Source organism: Pseudophryne corroboree, chromosome 11 (genome assembly GCF_028390025.1).
Source record: "Pseudophryne corroboree isolate aPseCor3 chromosome 11, aPseCor3.hap2, whole genome shotgun sequence".
NCBI classification, from domain to species: Eukaryota; Metazoa; Chordata; class Amphibia; order Anura; family Myobatrachidae; genus Pseudophryne; species Pseudophryne corroboree.
In genome coordinates, this window is record NC_086454.1 from 64415840 (window position 1) to 64440764 (window position 24925).

At 34.4% G+C, this 24925-nt stretch overlaps 24 non-coding genes across 24 annotated transcripts; all 24 read left to right on the top strand.

The window, feature by feature from the left end:
* The first annotated feature begins 267 nt into the window (after positions 1–267).
* Positions 268–349, top strand: TRNAS-GCU (transfer RNA serine (anticodon GCU)). The gene has a single exon. It is a non-coding gene; the product is annotated as a tRNA-Ser (tRNA).
* A 748-nt stretch (positions 350–1097) lies between these two features.
* On the top strand, positions 1098–1179 carry TRNAS-GCU (transfer RNA serine (anticodon GCU)). The gene has a single exon. It is a non-coding gene; the product is annotated as a tRNA-Ser (tRNA).
* Positions 1180–1929: 750 nt separating this feature from the next.
* On the top strand, positions 1930–2011 carry TRNAS-GCU (transfer RNA serine (anticodon GCU)). Its single transcript has one exon. It is a non-coding gene; the product is annotated as a tRNA-Ser (tRNA).
* A 1556-nt stretch (positions 2012–3567) lies between these two features.
* TRNAS-GCU (transfer RNA serine (anticodon GCU)) lies at positions 3568–3649 on the top strand. Its single transcript has one exon. It is a non-coding gene; the product is annotated as a tRNA-Ser (tRNA).
* A 1575-nt stretch (positions 3650–5224) lies between these two features.
* Positions 5225–5306, top strand: TRNAS-GCU (transfer RNA serine (anticodon GCU)). The gene has a single exon. It is a non-coding gene; the product is annotated as a tRNA-Ser (tRNA).
* Positions 5307–6055: 749 nt separating this feature from the next.
* On the top strand, positions 6056–6137 carry TRNAS-GCU (transfer RNA serine (anticodon GCU)). The gene has a single exon. It is a non-coding gene; the product is annotated as a tRNA-Ser (tRNA).
* Positions 6138–7709: 1572 nt separating this feature from the next.
* On the top strand, positions 7710–7791 carry TRNAS-GCU (transfer RNA serine (anticodon GCU)). Its single transcript has one exon. It is a non-coding gene; the product is annotated as a tRNA-Ser (tRNA).
* Positions 7792–9368: 1577 nt separating this feature from the next.
* TRNAS-GCU (transfer RNA serine (anticodon GCU)) lies at positions 9369–9450 on the top strand. Its single transcript has one exon. It is a non-coding gene; the product is annotated as a tRNA-Ser (tRNA).
* Positions 9451–10218: 768 nt separating this feature from the next.
* Positions 10219–10300, top strand: TRNAS-GCU (transfer RNA serine (anticodon GCU)). Its single transcript has one exon. It is a non-coding gene; the product is annotated as a tRNA-Ser (tRNA).
* Positions 10301–11011: 711 nt separating this feature from the next.
* On the top strand, positions 11012–11093 carry TRNAS-GCU (transfer RNA serine (anticodon GCU)). Its single transcript has one exon. It is a non-coding gene; the product is annotated as a tRNA-Ser (tRNA).
* Positions 11094–11842: 749 nt separating this feature from the next.
* TRNAS-GCU (transfer RNA serine (anticodon GCU)) lies at positions 11843–11924 on the top strand. The gene has a single exon. It is a non-coding gene; the product is annotated as a tRNA-Ser (tRNA).
* Positions 11925–12673: 749 nt separating this feature from the next.
* On the top strand, positions 12674–12755 carry TRNAS-GCU (transfer RNA serine (anticodon GCU)). Its single transcript has one exon. It is a non-coding gene; the product is annotated as a tRNA-Ser (tRNA).
* A 768-nt stretch (positions 12756–13523) lies between these two features.
* Positions 13524–13605, top strand: TRNAS-GCU (transfer RNA serine (anticodon GCU)). Its single transcript has one exon. It is a non-coding gene; the product is annotated as a tRNA-Ser (tRNA).
* A 768-nt stretch (positions 13606–14373) lies between these two features.
* On the top strand, positions 14374–14455 carry TRNAS-GCU (transfer RNA serine (anticodon GCU)). The gene has a single exon. It is a non-coding gene; the product is annotated as a tRNA-Ser (tRNA).
* A 711-nt stretch (positions 14456–15166) lies between these two features.
* TRNAS-GCU (transfer RNA serine (anticodon GCU)) lies at positions 15167–15248 on the top strand. The gene has a single exon. It is a non-coding gene; the product is annotated as a tRNA-Ser (tRNA).
* Positions 15249–15997: 749 nt separating this feature from the next.
* TRNAS-GCU (transfer RNA serine (anticodon GCU)) lies at positions 15998–16079 on the top strand. The gene has a single exon. It is a non-coding gene; the product is annotated as a tRNA-Ser (tRNA).
* A 749-nt stretch (positions 16080–16828) lies between these two features.
* Positions 16829–16910, top strand: TRNAS-GCU (transfer RNA serine (anticodon GCU)). The gene has a single exon. It is a non-coding gene; the product is annotated as a tRNA-Ser (tRNA).
* Positions 16911–17657: 747 nt separating this feature from the next.
* On the top strand, positions 17658–17739 carry TRNAS-GCU (transfer RNA serine (anticodon GCU)). The gene has a single exon. It is a non-coding gene; the product is annotated as a tRNA-Ser (tRNA).
* Positions 17740–18486: 747 nt separating this feature from the next.
* Positions 18487–18568, top strand: TRNAS-GCU (transfer RNA serine (anticodon GCU)). Its single transcript has one exon. It is a non-coding gene; the product is annotated as a tRNA-Ser (tRNA).
* Positions 18569–20188: 1620 nt separating this feature from the next.
* Positions 20189–20261, top strand: TRNAS-GCU (transfer RNA serine (anticodon GCU)). The gene has a single exon. It is a non-coding gene; the product is annotated as a tRNA-Ser (tRNA).
* A 772-nt stretch (positions 20262–21033) lies between these two features.
* On the top strand, positions 21034–21115 carry TRNAS-GCU (transfer RNA serine (anticodon GCU)). Its single transcript has one exon. It is a non-coding gene; the product is annotated as a tRNA-Ser (tRNA).
* A 772-nt stretch (positions 21116–21887) lies between these two features.
* On the top strand, positions 21888–21969 carry TRNAS-GCU (transfer RNA serine (anticodon GCU)). The gene has a single exon. It is a non-coding gene; the product is annotated as a tRNA-Ser (tRNA).
* A 773-nt stretch (positions 21970–22742) lies between these two features.
* TRNAS-GCU (transfer RNA serine (anticodon GCU)) lies at positions 22743–22824 on the top strand. Its single transcript has one exon. It is a non-coding gene; the product is annotated as a tRNA-Ser (tRNA).
* Positions 22825–23572: 748 nt separating this feature from the next.
* Positions 23573–23654, top strand: TRNAS-GCU (transfer RNA serine (anticodon GCU)). Its single transcript has one exon. It is a non-coding gene; the product is annotated as a tRNA-Ser (tRNA).
* Positions 23655–24925: the final 1271 nt, after the last annotated feature.

A 24925-nucleotide genomic window follows, 5' to 3' on the forward strand; every position in this document is an offset into this window, starting at 1 on the left:
AAAATTAATACATTACTTTTACAGAGAAGGTCATGTTATTGGCCAGAAGTATTAAAAATCATTTTTGTTTGTGAGGTGGGTGATGGTGGATTTGTTCACAAGTTTTGGTTAAAATTAAATAAATGTTCCTAAAGCCAAGGATGGTTGAAAGTCGACTTGCTATCAAGCTCGTGATTGTGAAAATGACACAATCTACAAGAACATAAAGAATTGACTTTGAAGTATAACTAGTGGTGTTGGAATGTTTGCCAGATTGCATACCAGTGAGACGAGGTGGCTGAGTGGTTAAGGCGATGGACTGCTAATCCATTGTGCTCAGCACGCATGGGTACAAATCTCATCCTAGTCGTCACAATACTTTTTAGGTAGAAGAGGCATTTTTACAAATACTGCTACTGACACACAAATGGCCAAAATAAACAAGTCAAATCAAGAAGTCTACTTTAAGATGGTAAACATGAGCAAGTGTCTTGATATTTGAACATGCATTGTCAATACTACTATCTTGAATTTGTTTGGCAAATGCTTTATTTCCCCATGATGGTGGATTAACTCACAAGTATAGGTTAAAATATTTTATGTTTAGATAATTAAAGTCTATGACATTTCTTGGGCTTTATTAAACTGATATGGGGTGCAGTTAAAAAATTTTACAGCAGAGCCCTTAATATAGGTTAAACCTTATTCCTGCATAATTTTCTTGTTTACATTACAGTGACAGCAAGCTCTAAATGGTGATGTTTGTAATATTTGCAGAGATTTGAAATTACTGTAACTCATGTAACATAGTCTGTCACTTCCTTAAAGACAAGCATAGAACACATTTAGTGAAAATTAATACATTACTTTTACAGAGAAGGTCATGTTATTGGCCAGAAGTATTAAAAATCATTTTTGTTTGGGAGGTGGATGATGGTGGATTTGTTCACAAGTATCGGTTAAAATTAAATAAATGTTCCTAAAGCCAAGGATGGTTGAAAGTCGACTTACTATCTAGCTCGTGATTGTGAAAATGACACAATCTACAAGAACATAAAGAATTGACTTTGAAGTATAACAAGTGGTGTTGGAAATTTTGCCAGACTGCATACCAGTGAGACGAGGTGGCCGAGTGGTTATGGCGATGGACTGCTAATCCATTGTGCTCTGTACGCATGGGTTCAAATCCCATCCTTGTCGTCACAATGCTCTTTAGGTAGAAGAGGCATTTTTACAAATACTGCTACTGACACACAAATGGCCAAAATAAACAAGTCAAATCAAGAAGCCTACTTTAAGATGGTAAACATGAGCAAGTGTCTTGATATTTGAACATGCAATGTCAATACTACTATCTAGAATTTATTTTGCAAATGCTTTATCCCCCATGATGGTGGATTAGCTCACAAGTATAGGTTAAAATGATTTATGTTTAGATAATTTAAAGTCTATGACATTTCTTGGGCTTTGTTAAACTGATATGGGATGCAGTTAAAACATTTTTACAGCAGAGCCCTTAATATAGGTTAAACCTTATTCCTGCATAATTTTCTTGTTTACATTACAGTGACAGCAAACTCTAAATGGTGATGTTTGTAATATTTGCAGAGATTTGAAATTACTGTAACTCATGTAACATAGTCTGTCACTTCATTAAAGACAAGCATAGAACACATTTAGTGAAAATTAATACATTACTTTTACAGAGAAGGTCATGTTATTGGCCAGAAGTATTAAAAAATCATTTTTGTTTGTGAAGTGGATGATGGTGGATTTGTTCACAAGTATCGGTTAAAATTAAATAAATGTTCCTAAAGCCAAAGATGGTTGAAAGTCGACTTACTATCAAGCTGGCGATTGTGAAAATGACACAATCTACAAGAACATAAAGAATTGACTTTGAAGTATAACTAGTGGTGTTGGAATGTTTGCCCAATTGCATACCAGTGAGATGAGGTGACCGAGTGGTTAAGGCGACGAACTGCTAATCCATTGTGCTCTGCACGCATGGGTTCAAATCCCATCCTCGTCGTCACAATGCTTTTTAGGTAGAAGAGGCATTTTTACAAATACTGCTACTGACACACAAATGGCCAAAATAAACAAGTCAAATCAAGAAACCTACTTTAAGATGGTAAACATGAGCAAGTGTCTTGATATTTGAACATGCAATGTCAATACTACTATCTAGAATTTATTTTGCAAATGCTTTATCCCCCATGATGGTGGATTAGCTCACAAGTATAGGTTAAAATGATTTATGTTTAGATAATTTAAAGTCTATGACATTTCTTGGGCTTTGTTAAACTGATATGGGATGCAGTTAAAAAAATTTTACAGCAGAGCCCTTAATATAGGTTAAACCTTATTCCTGCATAATTTTCTTGTTTACATTACAGTGACAGCAAACTCTAAATGGTGATGTTTGTAATATTTGCAGAGATTTGAAATTACTGTAACTCATGTAACATAGTCTGTCACTTCATTAAAGACAAGCATAGAACACATTTAGTGAAAATTAATACATTACTTTTACAGAGAAGGTCATGTTATTGGCCAGAAGTATTAAAAATCATTTTTGTTTGTGAGGTGGATGATGGTGGATTTGTTCACAAGTTTCGGTTAAAATTAAATAAATGTTCCTAAAGCCAAGTATGGTTGAAAGTCGACTTGTATCAAGCTCGTGATTGTGAAAATGACACAATCTACAAGAACATAAAGAATTGACTTTGAAGTATAACAAGTGGTGTTGGAAAGTTTGCCAGATTGCATACCAGTGAGACGAGGTGGCCGAGTGGTTAAGGCGATGGACTGCTAATCCATTGTGCTCATCCTCGTCGTCACAATGCTTTTTAGGTAGAAGAGGCATTTTTACAAATACTGCTACTGACACACAAATGGCCAAAATAAACAAGTCAAATCAAGAAGTCTACTTTAAGATGGTAAACATGAGCAAGTGTCTTGATATTTGAACATGCAATGTCAATACTACTATCTAGAATTTATTTTGCAAATGCTTTATTCCCCATGATGGTGGATTAGCTCACAAGTATAGGTTAAAATTATTTATGTTTAGATAATTAAAGTCTATGACATTTCTTGGGCTTTGTTAAACTGATATGGGATGCAGTTAAAAAATTTTTACAGCAGAGCCCTTAATATAGGTTAAACCTTATTCCTGCATAATTTTCTTGTTTACATTACAGTGACAGCAAACTCTAAATGGTGATGTTTGTAATATTTGCTGAGATTTGAAATTACTGTAACTCATGTAACATAGTCTGTCACTTCATTAAAGACAAGCATAGAACACATTTAGTGAAAATTAATACATTACTTTTACAGAGAAGGTCATGTTATTGGCCAGAAGTATTAAAAATCATTTTTGTTTGTGAGGTGGATGATGGTGAATTTGTTCACAAGTTTCGGTTAAAATTAAATAAATGTTCCTAAAGCCAAGGATGGTTGAAAGTCGACTTGCTATCAAGCTCGTGATTGTGAAAATGACACAATCTACAAGAACATAAAGAATTGACTTTGAAGTATAACAAGTGGTGTTGGAAAGGTTGCCAGATTGCATACCAGTGAGACGAGGTGGCCGAGTTGTTAAGGCGATGGACTGCTAATCCATTGTGCTCTGCACGCATGGGTTCAAATCCCATCCTCGTCGTCACAATGCTCTTTCGGTAGAAGAGGCATTTTTACAAATACTGCATCATAAACCAGCAAGTGAAGCTGACACAAAAATGGGCAAAATAAACAAGTCAAATCAAGAAGTCTACTTTAAGATGGTAAACATGAGCAAGTGTCTTGATATTTGAACATGCATTGTCAATACTACTATCTTGAATTTGTTTGGCAAATGCTTTATTTCCCCGTGATGGTGGATTAACTCACAAGTATAGGTTAAAATAATTTATGTTTAGATAATTAAAGTCTATGACATTTCTTGGGCTTTATTAAACTGATATGGGGTGCAGTTAAATTTTTTTACAGCAGAGCCCTTAATATAGGTTAAACCTTATTCCTGCATAATTTTCTTGTTTACATTACAGTGACAGCAAACTCTAAATGGTGACGTTTGTAATATTTGCAGAGATTTGAAATTACTGTAACTCATGTAACATAGTCTGTCACTTCATTAAAGACAAGCATAGAACACATTTAGTGAAAATTAATACATTACTTTTACAGAGAAGGTCATGTTATTGGCCAGAAGTATTAAAAATCATTTTTGTTTGTGAGGTGGGTGATGGTGGATTTGTTCACAAGTTTCGGTTAAAATTAAATAAATGTTCCTAAAGCCAAGGATGGTTGAAAGTCGACTTGCTATCAAGCTCGTGATTGTGAAAATGACACAATCTACAAGAACATAAAGAATTGACTTTGAAGTATAACAAGTGGTGTTGGAAAGTTTGCCAGATTGCATACCAGTGAGACGAGGTGGCCGAGTGGTTAAGGCGACGGACTGCTAATCCATTGTGCTCATCCTCGTCGTCACAATGCTTTTTAGGTAGAAGAGGCATTTTTACAAATACTGCTACTGACACACAAATGGCCAAAATAAACAAGTCAAATCAAGAAGTCTACTTTAAGATGGTAAACATGAGCAAGTGTCTTGATATTTGAACATGCAATGTCAATACTACTATCTAGAATTTATTTTGCAAATGCTTTATTCCCCATGATGGTGGATTAGCTCACAAGCATAGGTTAAAATTATTTATGTTTAGATAATTAAAGTCTATGACATTTCTTGGGCTTTGTTAAACTGATATGGGATGCAGTTAAAACATTTTTACAGCAGAGCCCTTAATATAGGTTAAACCTTATTCCTGCATAATTTTCTTGTTTACATTACAGTGACAGCAAACTCTAAATGGTGATGTTTGTAATATTTGCAGCGATTTAAAATTACTGTAACTCATGTAACATAGTCTGTCACTTCATTAAAGACAAGCATAGAACACATTTAGTGAAAATTAATACATTACTTTTACAGAGAAGGTCATGTTATTGGCCAGAAGTATTAAAAATCATTTTTGTTTGTGAGGTGGGTGATGGTGGATTTGTTCACAAGTTTTGGTTAAAATTAAATAAATGTTCCTAAAGCCAAGGATGGTTGAAAGTCGACTTGCTATCAAGCTCGTGATTGTGAAAATGACACAATCTACAAGAACATAAATAATTGACTTTGAATTATAACTAGTGGTGTTGGAATGTTTGCCAGATTGCATACCAGTGAGACGAGGTGGCCGAGTGGTTAAGGCGATGGACTGCTAATCCATTGTGCTCTGCACGCGTGGGTTCAGATCCCATCCTCGTCGTCACAATGCTTTTTAGGTAGAAGAGGCATTTTTACAAATACTGCTACTGACACACAAATGGCCAAAATAAACAAGTCAAATCAAGAAGTCTACTTTAAGATGGTAAACATGAGCAAGTGTCTTGATATTTGAACATGCAATGTCAATACTACTATCTAGAATTTATTTTGCAAATGCTTTATCCCCCATGATGGTGGATTAGCTCACAAGTATAGGTTAAAATGATTTATGTTTAGATAATTTAAAGTCTATGACATTTCTTCGGCTTTGTTAAACTGATATGGGATGCAGTTAAAACATTTTTACAGCAGAGCCCTTAATATAGGTTAAACCTTATTCCTGCATAATTTTCTTGTTTACATTACAGTGACAGCAAACTCTAAATGGTGATGTTTGTAATATTTGCTGAGATTTGAAATTACTGTAACTCATGTAACATAGTCTGTCACTTCATTAAAGACAAGCATAGAACACATTTAGTGAAAATTATTACATTACTTTTACAGAGAAGGTCATGTTATTGGCAAGAAGTATTAAAAATCATTTTTGTTTGTGAGGTGGGTGATGGTGGATTTGTTTACAAGTTTCGGTTAAAATTAAATAAATGTTCCTAAAGCCAAGGATGGTTGAAAGTCGACTTGCTATCAAGCTCGTGATTGTGAAAATGACACAATCTACAAGAACATAAAGAATTGACTTTGAAGTATAACAAGTGGTGTTGGAAAGTTTGCCAAATTGCTTTCCAGTGAGACGAGGTGGCCGAGTGGTTAAGGCGATGGACTGCTAATCCATTGTGCTCTGCACGCATGGGTTCAAATCCCATCCTCGTCGTCACAATGCTCTTTCGGTAGAAGAGGCATTTTTACAAATACTGCATCATAAACCAGCAAGTGAAGCTGACACAAAAATGGGCAAAATAAACAAGTCAAATCAAGAAGTCTACTTTAAGATGGTAAACATGAGCAAGTGTCTTGATATTTGAACATGCATTGTCAATATCTTGAATTTGTTTGGCAAATGCTTTATTTCCCCGTGATGGTGGATTAACTCACAAGTATAGGTTAAAATAATTTATGTTTAGATAATTAAAGTCTATGACATTTCTTGGGCTTTATTAAACTGATATGGGATGCAATTAAAAAAATTTTTACAGCAGAGCCCTTAATATAGGTTAAACCTTATTCCTGCATAATTTTCTTGTTTACATTACAGTGACAGCAAACTCTAAATGGTGATGTTTGTAATATTTGCAGCGATTTGAAATTACTGTAACTCATGTAACATAGTCTGTCACTTCATTAAAGACAAGCATAGAACACATTTAGTGAAAATTAATACATTACTTTTACAGAGAAGGTCATGTTATTGGCCAGAAGTATTAAAAATCATTTTTGTTTGTGAGGTGGGTGATGGTGGATTTGTTCACAAGTTTCGGTTAAAATTAAATAAATGTTCCTAAAGCCAAGGATGGTTGAAAGACGACTTGCTATCAAGCTCGTGATTGTGAAAATGACACAATCTACAAGAACATAAAGAATTGACTTTGAAGTATAACAAGTGGTGTTGGAAAGTTTGCCAGATTGCATACCAGTGAGACGAGGTGGCCGAGTGGTTAAGGCGATGGACTGCTAATCCATTGTGCTCATCCTCGTCGTCACAATGCTTTTTAGGTAGAAGAGGCATTTTTACAAATACTGCTACTGACACACAAATGGCCAAAATAAACAAGTCAAATCAAGAAGTCTACTTTAAGATGGTAAACATGAGCAAGTGTCTTGATATTTGAACATGCAATGTCAATACTACTATCTAGAATTTATTTTGCAAATGCTTTATACCCCATGATGGTGGATTAGCTCACAAGTATAGGTTAAAATGATTTATGTTTAGATAATTAAAGTCTATGACATTTCTTGGGCTTTGTTAAACTGATATGGGATGCAGTTAAAAAATTTTTTACAGCAGAGCCCTTAATATAGGTTAAACCTTATTCCTGCATAATTTTCTTGTTTACATTACAGTGACAGCAAACTCTAAATGGTGATGTTTGTAATATTTGCTGAGATTTGAAATTACTGTAACTCATGTAACATAGTCTGTCACCTCATTAAAGACAAGCATAGAACACATTTAGTGAAAATTAATACATTACTTTTACAGAGAAGGTCATGTTATTGGCCAGAAGTATTAAAAATCATTTTTGTTTGTGAGGTGGGTGATGGTGAATTTGTTCACAAGTTTCAGTTAAAATTAAATAAATGTTCCTAAAGCCAAGGATGGTTGAAAGTCGACTTGCTATCAAGCTCGTGATTGTGAAAATGACACAATCTACAAGAACATAAAGAATTGACTTTGAAGTATAACAAGTGGTGTTGGAAAGTTTGCCAGATTGCATACCAGTGAGACGAGGTGGCTGAGTGGTTAAGGCGATGGACTGCTAATCCATTGTGCTCTGCACGCATGGGTTCAAATCCCATCCTCGTTGTCACAATGCTCTTTCGGTAGAAGAGGCATTTTTACAAATACTGCATCATAAACCAGCAAGTGAAGCTGACACAAAAATGGCCAAAATAAACAAGTCAAATCAAGAAGTCTACTTTAAGATGGTAAACATGAGCAAGTGTCTTGATATTTAAACAGGCATTGTCAATACTACTATCTTGAATTTGTTTGGCAAATGCTTTATTTCCCCGTGATGGTGGATTAACTCACAAGTATAGGTTAAAATAATTTATGTTTAGATAATTAAAGTCTATGACATTTCTTGGGCTTTGTTAAACTGATATGGGATGCAATTAAAAAATTTTTACAGCAGAGCCCTTAATATAGGTTAAACCTTATTCCTGCATAATTTTCTTGTTTACATTACAGTGACAGCAAACTCTAAATGGTGATGTTTGTAATATTTGCAGCGATTTGAAATTACTGTAACTCATGTAACATAGTCTGTCACTTCATTAAAGACAAGCATAGAACACATTTAGTGAAAATTAATACATTACTTTTACAGAGAAGGTCATGTTATTGGCCAGAAGTATTAAAAATCATTTTTGTTTGTGAGGTGGGTGATGGTGGATTTGTTCACAAGTTTCGGTTAAAATTAAATAAATGTTCCTAAAGCCAAGGATGGTTGAAAGTCGACTTGCTATCAAGCTCGTGATTGTGAAAATGACACAATCTACAAGAACATAAAGAATTGACTTTGAAGTATAACAAGTGGTGTTGGAAAGTTTGCCAGATTGCATACCAGTGAGACGAGGTGGCCGAGTGGTTAAGGCGATGGACTGCTAATCCATTGTGCTCATCCTCGTCGTCACAATGCTTTTTAGGTAGAAGAGGCATTTTTACAAATACTGCTACTGACACACAAATGGCCAAAATAAACAAGTCAAATCAAGAAGTCTACTTTAAGATGGTAAACATGAGCAAGTGTCTTGATATTTGAACATGCAATGTCAATACTACTATCTAGAATTTATTTTGCAAATGCTTTATTCCCCATGATGGTGGATTAGCTCACAAGTATAGGTTAAAATGATTTATGTTTAGATAATTAAAGTCTATGACATTTCTTGGGCTTTGTTAAACTGATATGGGATGCAGTTAAAAAATTTTTTACAGCAGAGCCCTTAATATAGGTTAAACCTTATTCCTGCATAATTTTCTTGTTTACATTACAGTGACAGCAAACTCTAAATGGTGATGTTTGTAATATTTGCTGAGATTTGAAATTACTGTAACTCATGTAACATAGTCTGTCACCTCATTAAAGACAAACATAGAACACATTTAGTGAAAATTAATACATTACTTTTACAGAGAAGGTCATGTTATTGGCCAGAAGTATTAAAAATCATTTTTGTTTGTGAGGTGGGTGATGGTGAATTTGTTCACAAGTTTCAGTTAAAATTAAATAAATGTTCCTAAAGCCAAGGATGGTTGAAAGTCGACTTGCTATCAAGCTCGTGATTGTGAAAATGACACAATCTACAAGAACATAAAGAATTGACTTTGAAGTATAACAAGTGGTGTTGGAAAGTTTGCCAGATTGCATACCAGTGAGACGAGGTGGCTGAGTGGTTAAGGCGATGGACTGCTAATCCATTGTGCTCTGCACGCATGGGTTCAAATCCCATCCTCGTCGTCACAATGCTCTTTCGGTAGAAGAGGCATTTTTACAAATACTGCATCATAAACCAGCAAGTGAAGCTGACACAAAAGTGGCCAAAATAAACAAGTCAAATCAAGAAGTCTACTTTAAGATGGTAAACATGAGCAAGTGTCTTGATATTTGGACATGCATTGTCAATACTACTATCTTGAATTTGTTTGGCAAATGCTTTATTTCCCCATGATGGTGGATTAACTCACAAGTATAGGTTAAAATAATTTATGTTTAGATAATTAAAGTCTATGACATTTCTTGTGCTTTATTAAACTGATATGGGGTGCAGTTAAATTTTTTTACAGCAGAGCCCTTAATATAGGTTAAACCTTATTCCTGCATAATTTTCTTGTTTACATTACAGTGACAGCAAACTCTAAATGGTGATGTTTGTAATATTTGCAGAGATTTGAAATTACTGTAACTCATATAACATAGTCTGTCACTTCATTAAAGACAAGCATAGAACACATTTAGTGAAAATTAATACATTACTTTTACAGAGAAGGTCATGTTATTGGCCAGAAGTATTAAAAAATCATTTTTGTTTGTGAAGTGGATGATGGTGGATTTGTTCACAAGTATCGGTTAAAATTAAATAAATGTTCCTAAAGCCAAGGATGGTTGAAAGTCGACTTACTATCAAGCTGGCGATTGTGAAAATGACACAATCTACAAGAACATAAAGAATTGACTTTGAAGTATAACTAGTGGTGTTGGAATGTTTGCCAGATTGCATACCAGTGAGACAAGGTTGCCGAGTGGTTAAGGCGATGGACTGCTAATCCATTGTGCTCTGCACGCATGGGTTCAAATCTCATCCTCGTCGTCACAATACTTTTTAGGTAGAAGAGGCATTTTTACAAATACTGCTACTGACACACAAATGGCCAAAATAAACAAGTCAAATAAAGAAGTCTACTTTAAGATGGTAAACATGAGCAAGTGTCTTGATATTTGAACATGCAATGTCAATACTACTACCTAGAATTTATTTTGCAAATGCTTTATTTCCCCATGATGGTGGATTAGCTCACAAGTATAGGTTAAAATGATTTATGTTTAGATAATTAAAGTCTATGACATTTCTTGGGCTTTGTTAAACTGATATGGGATGCAGTTAAAAAAATTTTACAGCAGAGCCCTTAATATAGGTTAAACCTTATTCCTGCATAATTTTCTTGTTTACATTACAGTGACAGCAAACTCTAAATGGTGATGTTTGTAATATTTGCAGAGATTTGAAATTACTGTAACTCATGTAACATAGTCTGTCACTTCATTAAAGACAAGCATAGAACACATTTAGTGAAAATTAATACATTACTTTTACAGAGAAGGTCATGTTATTGGCCAGAAGTATTAAAAATCATTTTTGTTTGTGAGGTGGGTGATGGTGGATTTGTTCACAAGTTTTGGTTAAAATTAAATAAATGTTCCTTAAGCCAAGGATGGTTGAAAGTCGACTTGCTATCAAGCTCGTGATTGTGAAAATGACACAATCTACAAGAACATTGTTTGCCAGATTGCATACCAGTGAGATGAGGTGGCCGAGTGGTTAAGGCGATGGACTGCTAATCCATTGTGCTCTGCGCGCATGGGTTCAAATCCCATCCTCGTCGTCACAATGCTTTTTAGGTGGAAGAGGCATTTTTACAAATACTACTACTGACACACAAATGGCCAAAATAAACAAGTCAAATCAAGAAGTCTACTTTAAGATGGTAAACATGAGCAAGTGTCTTGATTTTTGAACATGCAATGTCAATACTACTATCTAGAATTTATTTTGCAAATGCTTTATCTCCCATGATGGTGGATTAGCTCACAAGTATAGGTTAAAATGATTTATGTTTAGATAATTTAAAGTCTATGACATTTCTTGGGCTTTGTTAAACTGATATGGGATGCAGTTAAAACATTTTTACAGCAGAGCCCTTAATATAGGTGAAACCTTATTCCTGCATAATTTTCTTGTTTACATTACAGTGACAGCAAACTCTAAATGGTGATGTTTGTAATATTTGCAGAGATTTGAAATTACTGTAACTCATGTAACATAGTCTGTCACTTCATTAAAGACAAGCATAGAACACATTTAGTGAAAATTAATACATTACTTTTACAGAGAAGGTCATGTTATTGGCCAGAAGTATTAAAAATCATTTTTGTTTGTGAGGTGGGTGATGGTGGATTTGTTCACAAGTTTCGGTTAAAATTAAATAAATGTTCCTAAAGCCAAGGATGGTTGAAAGTCGACTTGCTATCAAGCTCGTGATTGTGAAAATGACACAATCTACAAGAACATAAAGAATTGACTTTGAAGTATAACTAGTGGTGTTGGAATGTTTGCCAGAATGCATACAAGTGAGATGAGGTGGCCGAGTGGTTAAGGCGATGGACTGCTAATCCATTGTGCTCTGCATGCAAGGGTTCAAATCCCATCCTCGTCGTCACAATGCTTTTTAGGTAGAAGAGGCATTTTTACAAATACTGCTACTGACACACAAATGGCCAAAATAAACAAGTCAAATCAAGAAGTCTACTTTAAGATGGTAAACATGAGCAAGTGTCTTGATATTTGAACATGCAATGTCAATACTACTATCTAGAATTTATTTTGCAAATGCTTTATTCCCCATGATGGTGGATTAGCTCACAAGTATAGGTTAAAATGATTTATGTTTAGATAATTAAAGTCTATGACATTTCTTGTGCTTTGTTAAACTGATATGGGATGCAGTTAAAAAAATTTTTACAGCAGAGCCCTTAATATAGGTTAAACCTTATTCCTGCATAATTTTCTTGTTTACATTACAGTGACAGCAAACTCTAAATGGTGATGTTTGTAATATTTGCTGAGATTTGAAATTACTGTAACTCATGTAACATAGTCTGTCACCTCATTAAAGACAAACATAGAACACATTTAGTGAAAATTAATACATTACTTTTACAGAGAAGGTCATGTTATTGGCCAGAAGTATTAAAAATCATTTTTGTTTGTGAGGTGGGTGATGGTGAATTTGTTCACAAGTTTCAGTTAAAATTAAATAAATGTTCCTAAAGCCAAGGATGGTTGAAAGTCGACTTGCTATCAAGCTCGTGATTGTGAAAATGACACAATCTACAAGAACATAAAGAATTGACTTTGAAGTATAACAAGTGGTGTTGGAAAGTTTGCCAGATTGCATACCAGTGAGACGAGGTGGCTGAGTGGTTAAGGCGATGGACTGCTAATCCATTGTGCTCTGCACGCATGGGTTCAAATCCCATCCTCGTCGTCACAATGCTCTTTCGGTAGAAGAGGCATTTTTACAAATACTGCATCATAAACCAGCAAGTGAAGCTGACACAAAAGTGGCCAAAATAAACAAGTCAAATCAAGAAGTCTACTTTAAGATGGTAAACATGAGCAAGTGTCTTGATATTTAAACATGCATTGTCAATACTACTATCTTGAATTTGTTTGGCAAATGCTTTATTTCCCCGTGATGGTGGATTAACTCACAAGTATAGGTTAAAATATTTTATGTTTAGATAATTAAAGTCTATGACATTTCTTGGGCTTTGTTAAACTGATATGGGATGCAATTAAAACATTTTTACAGCAGAGCCCTTAATATAGGTTAAACCTTATTCCTGCATAATTTTCTTGTTTACATTACAGTGACAGCAAACTCTTAATGGTGATGTGTGTAATATTTGCAGAGATTTGAAATTACTGTAACTCATGTAACATAGTCTGTCACTTCCTTAAAGACAAGCATAGAACACATTTAGTGAAAATTAATACATTACTTTTACAGAGAAGGTCATGTTATTGGCCAGAAGTATTAAAAATAATTTTTGTTTGTGAGGTGGATGATGGTGGATTTGTTCACAAGTATCGGTTAAAATTAAATAAATGTTCCTAAAGCCAAGGATGGTTGAAAGTCGACTTACTATCTAGCTCGTGATTGTGAAAATGACACAATCTACAAGAACATAAAGAATTGACTTTGAAGTATAACAAGTGGTGTTGGAAATTTTGCCAGACTGCAAACCAGTGAGACGAGGTTGCCGAGTGGTTAAGGCGATGGGCTGCTAATCCATTGTACTCTGCATGCATGGGTTCAAATCCCATCCTTGTTGTCACAATGCTCTTTAGGTAGAAGAGGCATTTTTACAAATACTGCATCATAAACCAGCAAGTGAAGCTGACACAAAAATGGCCAAAATAAACAAGTCAAATCAAGAAGTCTACTTTAAGATGGTAAACATGAGCAAGTGTCTTGATATTTGGACATGCATTGTCAATACTACTATCTTGAATTTGTTTGGCAAATGCTTTATTTCCCCATGATGGTGGATTAACTCACAAGTATAGGTTAAAATAATTTATGTTTAGATAATTAAAGTCTATGACATTTCTTGTGCTTTATTAAACTGATATGGGGTGCAGTTAAAATTTTTTACAGCAGAGCCCTTAATATAGGTTAAACCTTATTCCTGCATAATTTTCTTGTTTACATTACAGTGACAGCAAACTCTAAATGGTGATGTTTGTAATATTTGCAGAGATTTGAAATTACTGTAACTCATATAACATAGTCTGTCACTTCATTAAAGACAAGCATAGAACACATTTAGTGAAAATTAATACATTACTTTTACAGAGAAGGTCATGTTATTGGCCAGAAGTATTAAAAAATCATTTTTGTTTGTGAAGTGGATGATGGTGGATTTGTTCACAAGTATCGGTTAAAATTAAATAAATGTTCCTAAAGCCAAGGATGGTTGAAAGTCGACTTACTATCAAGCTGGCGATTGTGAAAATGACACAATCTACAAGAACATAAAGAATTGACTTTGAAGTATAACTAGTGGTGTTGGAATGTTTGCCAGATTGCATACCAGTGAGACAAGGTTGCCGAGTGGTTAAGGCGATGGACTGCTAATCCATTATGCTCTGCACGCATGGGTTCAAATCCCATCCTCGTCGTCACAATACTTTTTAGGTAGAAGAGGCATTTTTACAAATACTGCTACTGACACACAAATGGCCAAAATAAACAAGTCAAATAAAGAAGTCTACTTTAAGATGGTAAACATGAGCAAGTGTCTTGATATTTGAACATGCAATGTCAATACTACTACCTAGAATTTATTTTGCAAATGCTTTATTTCCCCATGATGGTGGATTAGCTCACAAGTATAGGTTAAAATGATTTATGTTTAGATAATTAAAGTCTATGACATTTCTTGGGCTTTGTTAAACTGATATGGGATGCAGTTAAAAAATTTTTACAGCAGAGCCCTTAATATAGGTTAAACCTTATTCCTGCATAATTTTCTTGTTTACATTACAGTGACAGCAAACTCTAAATGGTGATGTTTGTAATATTTGCAGAGATTTGAAATTACTGTAACTCATGTAACATAGTCTGTCACTTCATTAAAGACAAGCATAGAACACATTTAGTGAAAATTAATACATTACTTTTACAGAGAAGGTCATGTTATTGGCCAGAAGTATTAAAAATCATTTTTGTTTGTGAGGTGGGTGATGGTGGATTTGTTCACAAGTTTTGGTTAAAATTAAATAAATGTTCCTTAAGCCAAGGATGGTTGAAAGTCGACTTGCTATCAAGCTCGTGATTGTGAAAATGACACAATCTACAAGAACATTGTTTGCCAGATTGCATACCAGTGAGATGAGGTGGCCGAGTGGTTAAGGCGATGGACTGCTAATCCATTGTGCTCTGCGCGCATGGGTTCAAATCCCATCCTCGTCGTCACAATGCTTTTTAGGTGGAAGAGGCATTTTTACAAATACTACTACTGACACACAAATGGCCAAAATAAACAAGTCAAATCAAGAAGTCTACTTTAAGATGGTAAACATGAGTAAGTGTCTTGATTTTTGAACATGCAATGTCAATACTACTATCTAGAATTTATTTTGCAAATGCTTTATCTCCCATGATGGTGGATTAGCTCACAAGTATAGGTTAAAATGATTTATGTTTAGATAATTTAAAGTCTATGACATTTCTTGGGCTTTGTTAAACTGATATGGGATGCAGTTAAAACATTTTTACAGCAGAGCCCTTAATATAGGTGAAACCTTATTCCTGCATAATTTTCTTGTTTACATTACAGTGACAGCAAACTCTAAATGGTGATGTTTGTAATATTTGCAGAGATTTGAAATTACTGTAACTCATGTAACATAGTCTGTCACTTCATTAAAGACAAGCATAGAACACATTTAGTGAAAATTAATACATTACTTTTACAGAGAAGGTCATGTTATTGGCCAGAAGTATTAAAAATCATTTTTGTTTGTGAGGTGGGTGATGGTGGATTTGTTCACAAGTTTCGGTTAAAATTAAATAAATGTTCCTAAAGCCAAGGATGGTTGAAAGACGACTTGCTATCAAGCTCGTGATTGTGAAAATGACACAATCTACAAGAACATAAAGAATTGACTTTGAAGTATAACTAGTGGTGTTGGAATGTTTGCCAGAATGCATACAAGTGAGATGAGGTGGCCGAGTGGTTAAGGCGATGGACTGCTAATCCATTGTGCTCTGCATGCAAGGGTTCAAATCCCATCCTCGTCGTCACAATGCTTTTTAGGTAGAAGAGGCATTTTTACAAATACTGCTACTGACACACAAATGGCCAAAATAAACAAGTCAAATCAAGAAGTCTACTTTAAGATGGTAAACATGAGCAAGTGTCTTGATATTTGAACATGCAATGTCAATACTACTATCTAGAATTTATTTTGCAAATGCTTTATCCCCCATGATGGTGGATTAGCTCACAAGTATAGGTTAAAATGATTTATGTTTAGATAATTTAAAGTCTATGACATTTCTTGGGCTTTGATAAACTGATATGGGATGCAGTTAAAACATGTTTACAGCAGAGCCCTTAATATAGGTTAAACCTTATTCCTGCATAATTTTCTTGTTTACATTACAGTGACAGCAAACTCTAAATGGTGATGTTTGTAATATTTGCAGAGATTTGAAATTACTGTAACTCATGTAACATAGTCTGTCACTTCATTAAAGACAAGCATAGAACACATTTAGTGAAAATTAATACATTACTTTTACAGAGAAGGTCATGTTATTGGCCAGAAGTATTAAAAATCATTTTTGTTTGTGAGGTGGGTGATGGTGGATTTGTTCACAAGTTTCGGTTAAAATTAAATAAATGTTCCTAAAGCCAAGGATGGTTGAAAGTCGACTTGCTATCAAGCTCGTGATTGTGAAAATGACACAATCTACAAGAACATAAAGAATTGACTTTGAAGTATAACAAGTGGTGTTGGAAAGTTTGCCAGATTGCATACCAGTGAGATTAGGTGGCCGAGTGGTTAAGGCGATGGACTGCTAATCCAGTGTGCTCAGCACGCATGGGTTCAAATCCCATCCTAGTCGTCACAATAATTTTTAGGTAGAAGAGGCATTTTTACAAATACTGCTACTGACACACAAATGGCCAAAATAAACAAGTCAAATCAAGAAGTCTACTTTAAGATGGTAAACATGAGCAAGTGTCTTGATATTTGAACATGCAATGTCAATACTACTACCTAGAATTTATTTTGCAAATGCTTTATTCCCCATGATGGTGGATTAACTCACAAGTATAGGTTAAAATAATTTATGTTTAGATAATTAAAGTCTATGACATTTCTTGGGCTTTATTAAACTGATATGGGGTGCAGTTAAATTTTTTTACAGCAGAGCCCTTAATATAGGTTAAACCTTATTCCTGCATAATTTTCTTGTTTACATTACAGTGACAGCAAACTCTAAATGGTGATGTTTGTAATATTTGCAGAGATTTGAAATTACTGTAACTCATGTAACATAGTCTGTCACTTCATTAAAGACAAGCATAGAACACATTTAGTGAAAATTAATACATTACTTTTACAGAGAAGGTCATGTTATTGGCCAGAAGTATTAAAAATCATTTTTGTTTGTGAGGTGGGTGATGGTGGATTTGTTCACAAGTTTCGGTTAAAATTAAATAAATGTTCCTAAAGCCAAGGATGGTTGAAAGTCGACTTGCTATCAAGCTCGTGATTGTGAAAATGACACAATCTACAAGAACATAAAGAATTGACTTTTAAGTATAACAAGTGGTGTTGGAAAGTTTGCCAGATTGCATACCAGTGAGACGAGGTGGCCGAGTGGTTAAGGTGATGGACTGCTAATCCATTGTTCTCTGCACGCATGGGTTCAAATCCCATCCTTGTTGTCACAATGCTTTTTAGGTAGAAAAGGCATTTTTACAAATACTGCTACTGACACACAAATGGCCAATTAAACAAGTCAAATCAAGAAGTCTACTTTAAGATGGTAAACATGAGCAAGTGTCTTGATATTTGAACATGCAATGTCAATACTACTATCTAGAATTTATTTTGCAAATGCTTTATTTCCCCATGATGGTGGATTAGTTCACAAGTATAGGTTAAAATGATTTATGTTTAGATAATTAAAGTCTATGACATTTCTTGGGCTTTGTTAAACTGATATGGGATGCAGTTAAAAATTTTTACAGCAGAGCCCATAATATAGGTTAAACATTATTCCTGCATAATTTTCTTGTTTACATTACAGTGACAGCAAACTCTAAATGGTGATGTTTGTAATATTTGCAGAGATTTGAAATTACTGTAACTCATGTAACATAGTCTGTCACTTCATTAAAGACAAGCATAGAACACATTTAGTGAAAAATAATACATTACTTTTACAGAGAAGGTCATATTATTGGCCAGAAGTATTAAAAATCATTTTTGTTTGTGAGGTGGATGATGGTGGATTTGTTCACAAGTATCGGTTAAAATTAAATAAATGTTCCTAAAGCCAAGGATAGTTGAAAGTCGACTTACTATCAAGCTCGTGATTGTGAAAATGACACAATCTACAAGAACATAAAGAATTGACTTTGAAGTATAACAAGTGGTATTGGAAAGTTTGCCAGATTGCTTACCAGTGGGACAAGGTGGCCGAGTGGTAAAGGCGATGGACTGCTATTCCATTGTGCTCTGCATGCATGGGTTCAAATCCCATCCTCGTCGTCACAATGCTCTTTAGGTAGAAGAGGCATTTTTACAAATACTGCTTCATAAACCAACAAGTGAAGCTGACACAAAAATGGCCAAAATAAACAAGTCAAATCAAGAAGTCTACTTTAAGATGGTAAACATGAGCAAGTGTCTTGATATTTGAACATGCAATGTCAATACTACTATCTAGAATTTATTTTGCAAATGCTTTATTTCCCCATGATGGTGGATTAGCTCACAAGTATAGGTTAAAATAATTTATGTTTAGAAAATTAAAGTCTATGACATTTCTTGGGCTTTGTTAAACTGATATGGGGTGCAGTTAAAAAATTTTACAGCAGAGAAAAGCCCTTAATATAGGTTTAACCTTATTCCTGCATAAATTTCTTGTTTACATTACAGTGACAGCAAACTCTAAATGGTGTTGTTTGTAATATTTGCAGAGATTTCAAATTACTGTAACTCATGTAACATAGTCTGTTACTTCATTAAAGACAAGCATAGAACACATTTAGTGAAAAATAATACATTACTTTTACAGAGAAGTTCATGTTATTGGCCAGAAGTATTAAAAATCATTTTTGTTTGTGAGGTGGATGATGGTGGATTTGTTCACAAGTTTCGGTTAAAATTAAATAAATGTTCCTAAAGCCAAGGATGGTTGAAAGTCGACTTACTATCAAGCTCGTGATTGTGAAAATGACACAATCTACAAGAACATAAAGAATTGACTTTGAAGTATAACAAGTGGTGTTGGAAAGTTTGCTAGATTGCATACCAGTGAGACAAGGTGGCCGAGTGGTTAAGGCGATGGACTGCTAGTCCATTGTGCTCTCCATTCGTGTGTTCAAATCCCATCCTTGTAGTCACAATGCTCTTTAGGTAGTAGAGACATTTTTACAAATACTGCTTCATAAACCAGCAAGTGAAGCTGACACAAAAATGGCCAAAATAAACAAGTCAAATCAAGAAGTCTACTTTAAGATGGTAAACATAAGCAAGTGTCTTGATATTTGAACATGCAATGTCAATACTACTATCTAGAATTTATTTTGCAAATGTTTTATTTCCCCATGATGGTGGATTAGTTCACAAGTATAGGTTAAATGATTTATGTTTAGATAATTAAAGTCTATGACATTTCTTGGGCTTTGTTAAACTGATATGGGATGCAGTTGAATTTTTTTACAGCTGAGCCCTTAATATAGGTTAAACATTATTCCTGCATAATTTTCTTGTTTACATTACAGTGACAGCAAACTCTAAATGGTGATGTTTGTAATATTTGCAGAGATTTGAAATTACTGTAACTCATGTAACATAGTCTGTCACTACATTAAAGACAAGCATAGAACACATTTAGTGAAAAATAATACATTACTTTTACAGAGAAGGTCATGTTATTGGCCAGAAGTATTAAAAATCATTTTTGTTTGTGAGGTGGATGATGGTGGATTTGTTCACAAGTATCGGTTAAAATTAAATAAATGTTCCTAAAGGCAAGGATGGTTGAAAGTCGACTTACTATCAAGCTCGTAATTGTGAAAATGACACAATCTACAAGAACATAAAGAATTGACTTTGAAGTATAACAAGTGTTGTTGGAAAGTTTGCAAGACTGCTTACCAGTGAGACGAGGTGGCCGAGTGGTTAAGGCGATGGACTGCTAATCCATTGTGCATGGGTTCAAATCCCATCCTCGTCGTTACAATGCTCTTTAGGTAGAAGAGGCATTTTTACAAATACTGCTTCATAAACCAACAAGTGAAGCTGACACAAAAATGGCCAAAATAAACAAGTCAAATCAAGAAGTCTACTTTAAGATGGTAAACATGAGCAAGTGTCTTGATATTTGAACATGCAATGTCAATTCTACTATCTAGAATTTATTTTGCAAATGCTTTATTTCCCCATGATGGTGGATTAGCTCACAAGTATAGGTTAAAATAATTTATGTTTAGAAAATTAAAGTCTATGACATTTCTTGGGCTTTGTTAAACTGATATGGGGTGTAGTTAAAAATTTTTACAGCAGAGAAAAGCCCTTAATATACGTTAAACCTTATTCCTGCATAAATTTCTTGTTTACATTACAGTGACAGCAAACTCTAAATGGTGATGTTTGTAATATTTGCAGAGATTTCAAATTACTGTAACTCATGTAACATAGTCTGTCACTTCATTAAAGACAAGCATAGAACACATTTAGTGAAAATTAATACATTACTTTTACAGAGAAGGTCATGTTATTGGCCAGAAGTATTAAAAATCATTTTTGTTTGTGAGGTTGGTGATGGTGGATTTGTTCGCAAGTTTCGGATAAAATTAAATAAATGTTCCTAAAGCAAAGGATGGTTGAAAGTCGACTTGCTATCAAGCTCGTGATTGTGAAAATGACACAATCTACAAGAACATAAAGAATTGACTTTGAAGTATAACAAGTGGTGTTGGAAAGTTTGCCAGGTTGCAAACGAGTGAGATGAGGTGGCCGAGTGGTTAAGGCGATGGACTGCTAATCCATTGTGCTCTGCACGCATGGGTTCAAATCCCATCCTCGTCGTCACAATGCTCTTTAGGTAGAAGAGGCATTTTTACAAATACTGCTTAATAAACCAGCAAGTGAAGCTGACACAAAAATAGCCAAAATAAACAAGTCAAATCAAGAAGTCTACTTTAAGATGGTAAACATGAGCAAGTGTCTTGATATTTGAACATGCAATGTCAATACTACTATCTAGAATTTATTTTGCAAATGCTTTATTTCCCCATGATGGTGGATTAGCTCACAAGTATAGGTTAAAATAATTTATGTTTAGAAAATTAAAGTCTATGACATTTCTTGGGCTTTGTTAAACTGATATGGGGTGCAGTTTAAAAAATTTACAGCAGAGAAAAGCCCTTAATATACGTTAAACCTTATTCCTGCATAAATTTCTTGTTTACATTACAGTGACAGCAAACTCTAAATGGTGATGTTTGTAATATTTGCAGAGATTTGAAATTACTGTAACTCATGTAACATAGTCTGTCACTTCATTAAAGACAAGCATAGAACACATTTAGTGAAAATTAATACATTACTTTTACAGAGAAGGTCATGTTATTGGCCAGAAGTATTAAAAATCATTTTTGTTTGTGAGGTTGGTGATGGTGGATTTGTTCACAAGTTTCGGTTAAAATTAAATAAATATTCCTAAAGCATAGGATGGTTGAAAGTCGACTTGCTATCAAGCTCGTGATTGTGAAAATGACACAATCTACAAGAACATAAAGAATTGACTTTGAAGTATAACAAGTGGTGTTGGAATGTTTGCCAGACTACATACGAGTGAGATGAGGTGGCCGAGTGGTTAAGGCGATGGACTGCTAATCCATTGTGCTCTGCATGCATGGGTTCAAATCCCATCATCGTTGTTACAATGCTCTTTAGGTAGAAGAGGCATTTTTACAAATACTGCTTCCTAAACCAGCAAGTGAAGCTGACACAAAAATAGCCAAAATAAACAAGTCAAATCAAGAAGTCTACTTTAAGATGGTAAACATGAGCAAGTGTCTTGATATTTGAACATGCAATGTCAATACTACTATTTAGAAGTTATTTTGCAAATGCTTTATTTCCCCATGATGGTGGATTAGCTCACAAGTATAGGTTAAAATGATTTATGTTTAGATAATTAAAGTCTATGACATGTCTTGGGCTTTGCTAAACTGATATGGGGTGCAGTTTAAATTTTTTTACAGCTGTTAAATAACCTTAATGTAGGTTAAACCTTATTCCTGCATAATTTTCTTGTTTACATTACAGTGACAGCAAACTCTAAATGGTGATGTTTGTAATATTTGCAGAGATTTGAAATTACTGTAACTCATGTAACATAGTCTGTCACTTCATTAAAGACAAGCATAGAACACATTTAGTGAAAATTAATACATTACTTTTACAGAGAAGGTCATGTTATTGGCCAGAAGTATTAAAAATCATTTTTGTTTGTGAGGTGGATGATGGTGGATTTGTTCACAAGTATCGGTTAAAATTAAATAAATGTTCCTAAAGCCAAGGATGGTTGAAAGTCGGCTTGCTATCAAGCTCGTGATTGTGAAAATGACACAATCTACAAGAACATAAAGAATTGACTTTGAAGTATAACAAGTGGTGTTGGAAAGTTTGCCAAATTGCATACCAGTGAGATGAGGTGGCCGAGTGGTTAAGGCGATGGACTGCTAATCCATTGTGCTCAGCACGCATGGGTTCAAATCCCATCCTTGTCGTCACAATGCTTTTTAGGTAGAAGAGGCATTTTTACAAATACTGCTACTGACACACAAATGGCCAAAATAAACAAGTCAAATCAAGAAGTCTACTTTAAGACTGTAAACATGAGCAAGTTTCTTGATATTTGAACATGCAATGTCAATACTACTATCTAGAATTTATTTTGCAAATGCTTTATTCCCAATGATGGTGGATTAGCTCACAAGTATAGGTTAAAATGATTTATGTTTAGATAATTAAAGTCTATGACATTTCTTGGGGTTTGTTAAACTGATATGGGATGCAGTTAAACATTTTTTACAGCAGAGCCCTTAATATAGGTTAAACCTTATTCCTGCATAATTTTCTTGTTTACATTACAGTGACAGCAAACTCTAAATGGTGATGTTTGTAATATTTGCAGAGATTTGAAATTACTGTAACTCATGTAACATAGTCTGTCACTTCATTAAAGACAAGCATAGAACACATTTAGTGAAAATTAATACATTACTTTTACAGAGAAGTTCATGTTATTGGCCAGAAGTATTAAAAATCATTTTTGTTTGTGAGGTGGGTGATGGTGGATTTGTTCACAAGTTTCGGTTAAAATTAAATATATGTTCCTAAAGCCAAGGATGGTTGAAAGTCGACTTGCTATCAGGCTCGTGATTGTGAAAATGACACAATCTACAAGAACATAAAGAATTGACTTTGAAGTATAACAAGTGGTGTTGGAAAGTTTGCCAGATTGCATACCAGTGAGACAAGGTGGCTGAGGGGTTAAGGTTATGGACTGCTAATCCATTGTGCTTTGCACGCATGGGTTCAAATCCCATCCTCGTCGTCACAATGCTCTTTAGGTAGAAGAGGCATTTTTACAAATACTGCTTCATAAACCAGCAAGTGAAGCTGAAACAAAAATGGCCAAAATAAACAAGTCAAATCAAGAAGTCTACTTTAAGATGGTAAATATGAGCAAGTGTCTTGATATTTGAACATGCAATGTCAATACTACTATCTAGAATTTATTTTGCAAATGCTTTATTTCCCCATGATGGTGGATTAGCTCACAAGTATAGGTTAAAATAATTTATGTTTAGATAATTAAAGTCTATGACATTTCTTGTGCTTTGTTAAACTGATATGGGATGCAGTTAAAAAATTTTACAGCAGAGAAAAGCCCTTAATATAGGTTAAACCTTATTCCTGCATAATTTTCTTGTTTACATTACAGTGACAGCAAACTCTAAATGGTGATGTTTGTAATATTTGCAGAGATTTCAAATTACTGTAACTCGTGTAACATATTCTGTCACTTCATTAAACACAAGCAAAGTACACATTTAGTGAAAATTAATACATTACTTTTACAGAGAAGGTCATATTATTGGCCAGAAGTATTAAAAATATTTTTTGTTTGTGAGGTGGATGATGGTGAATTTGTTCACAAGTATCAGTTAAAATTAAATAAATGTTCCTAAAGCCAAGGATGGTTGAAAGTCGACTTGCTATCAAGCTAGTAATTGTGAAAAAGACACAATCTACAAGAACATAAAGAATTGACTTTGAAGTATAACAAGTGGTGTTGGAAAGTTTGCCAGATTGCATACCAGTGAGACGAGGTGGCCGAGTGGTTAAGGCGATGGACTGCTAATCCATTGTCCTCTGCACGCATCATCATCACAATGCTTTTTAGGTAGAAGAGGCATTTTTACAAACACTGCTACAAAAGCTGACACACAAATGGCCAAAATAAACAAGTCAAATCAAGAAGTCTACTTTAAGATGGTAAACATGAGCAAGTTTCTTGATATTTGAACATGCAATGTCAATACTACTATCTAGAATTAATTTTGCAAATGCTTTATTCCCCATGATGGTGGATTAGCTCACAAGTATAGGTTAAAATGATTTATGTTTAGATAATTAAAGTCTATGACATTTCTTGGGCTTTGTTAAACTGATATGGGATGCAGTTAAAAAATTTTTACAGCAGAGCCCTTAATATAGGTTAACCCTTATTCCTGCATAATTTTCTTGTTTACATTACAGTGACAGCAAACTCTAAATGGTGATGTTTGTAATATTTGCAGAGATTTGAAATTACTGTAACTC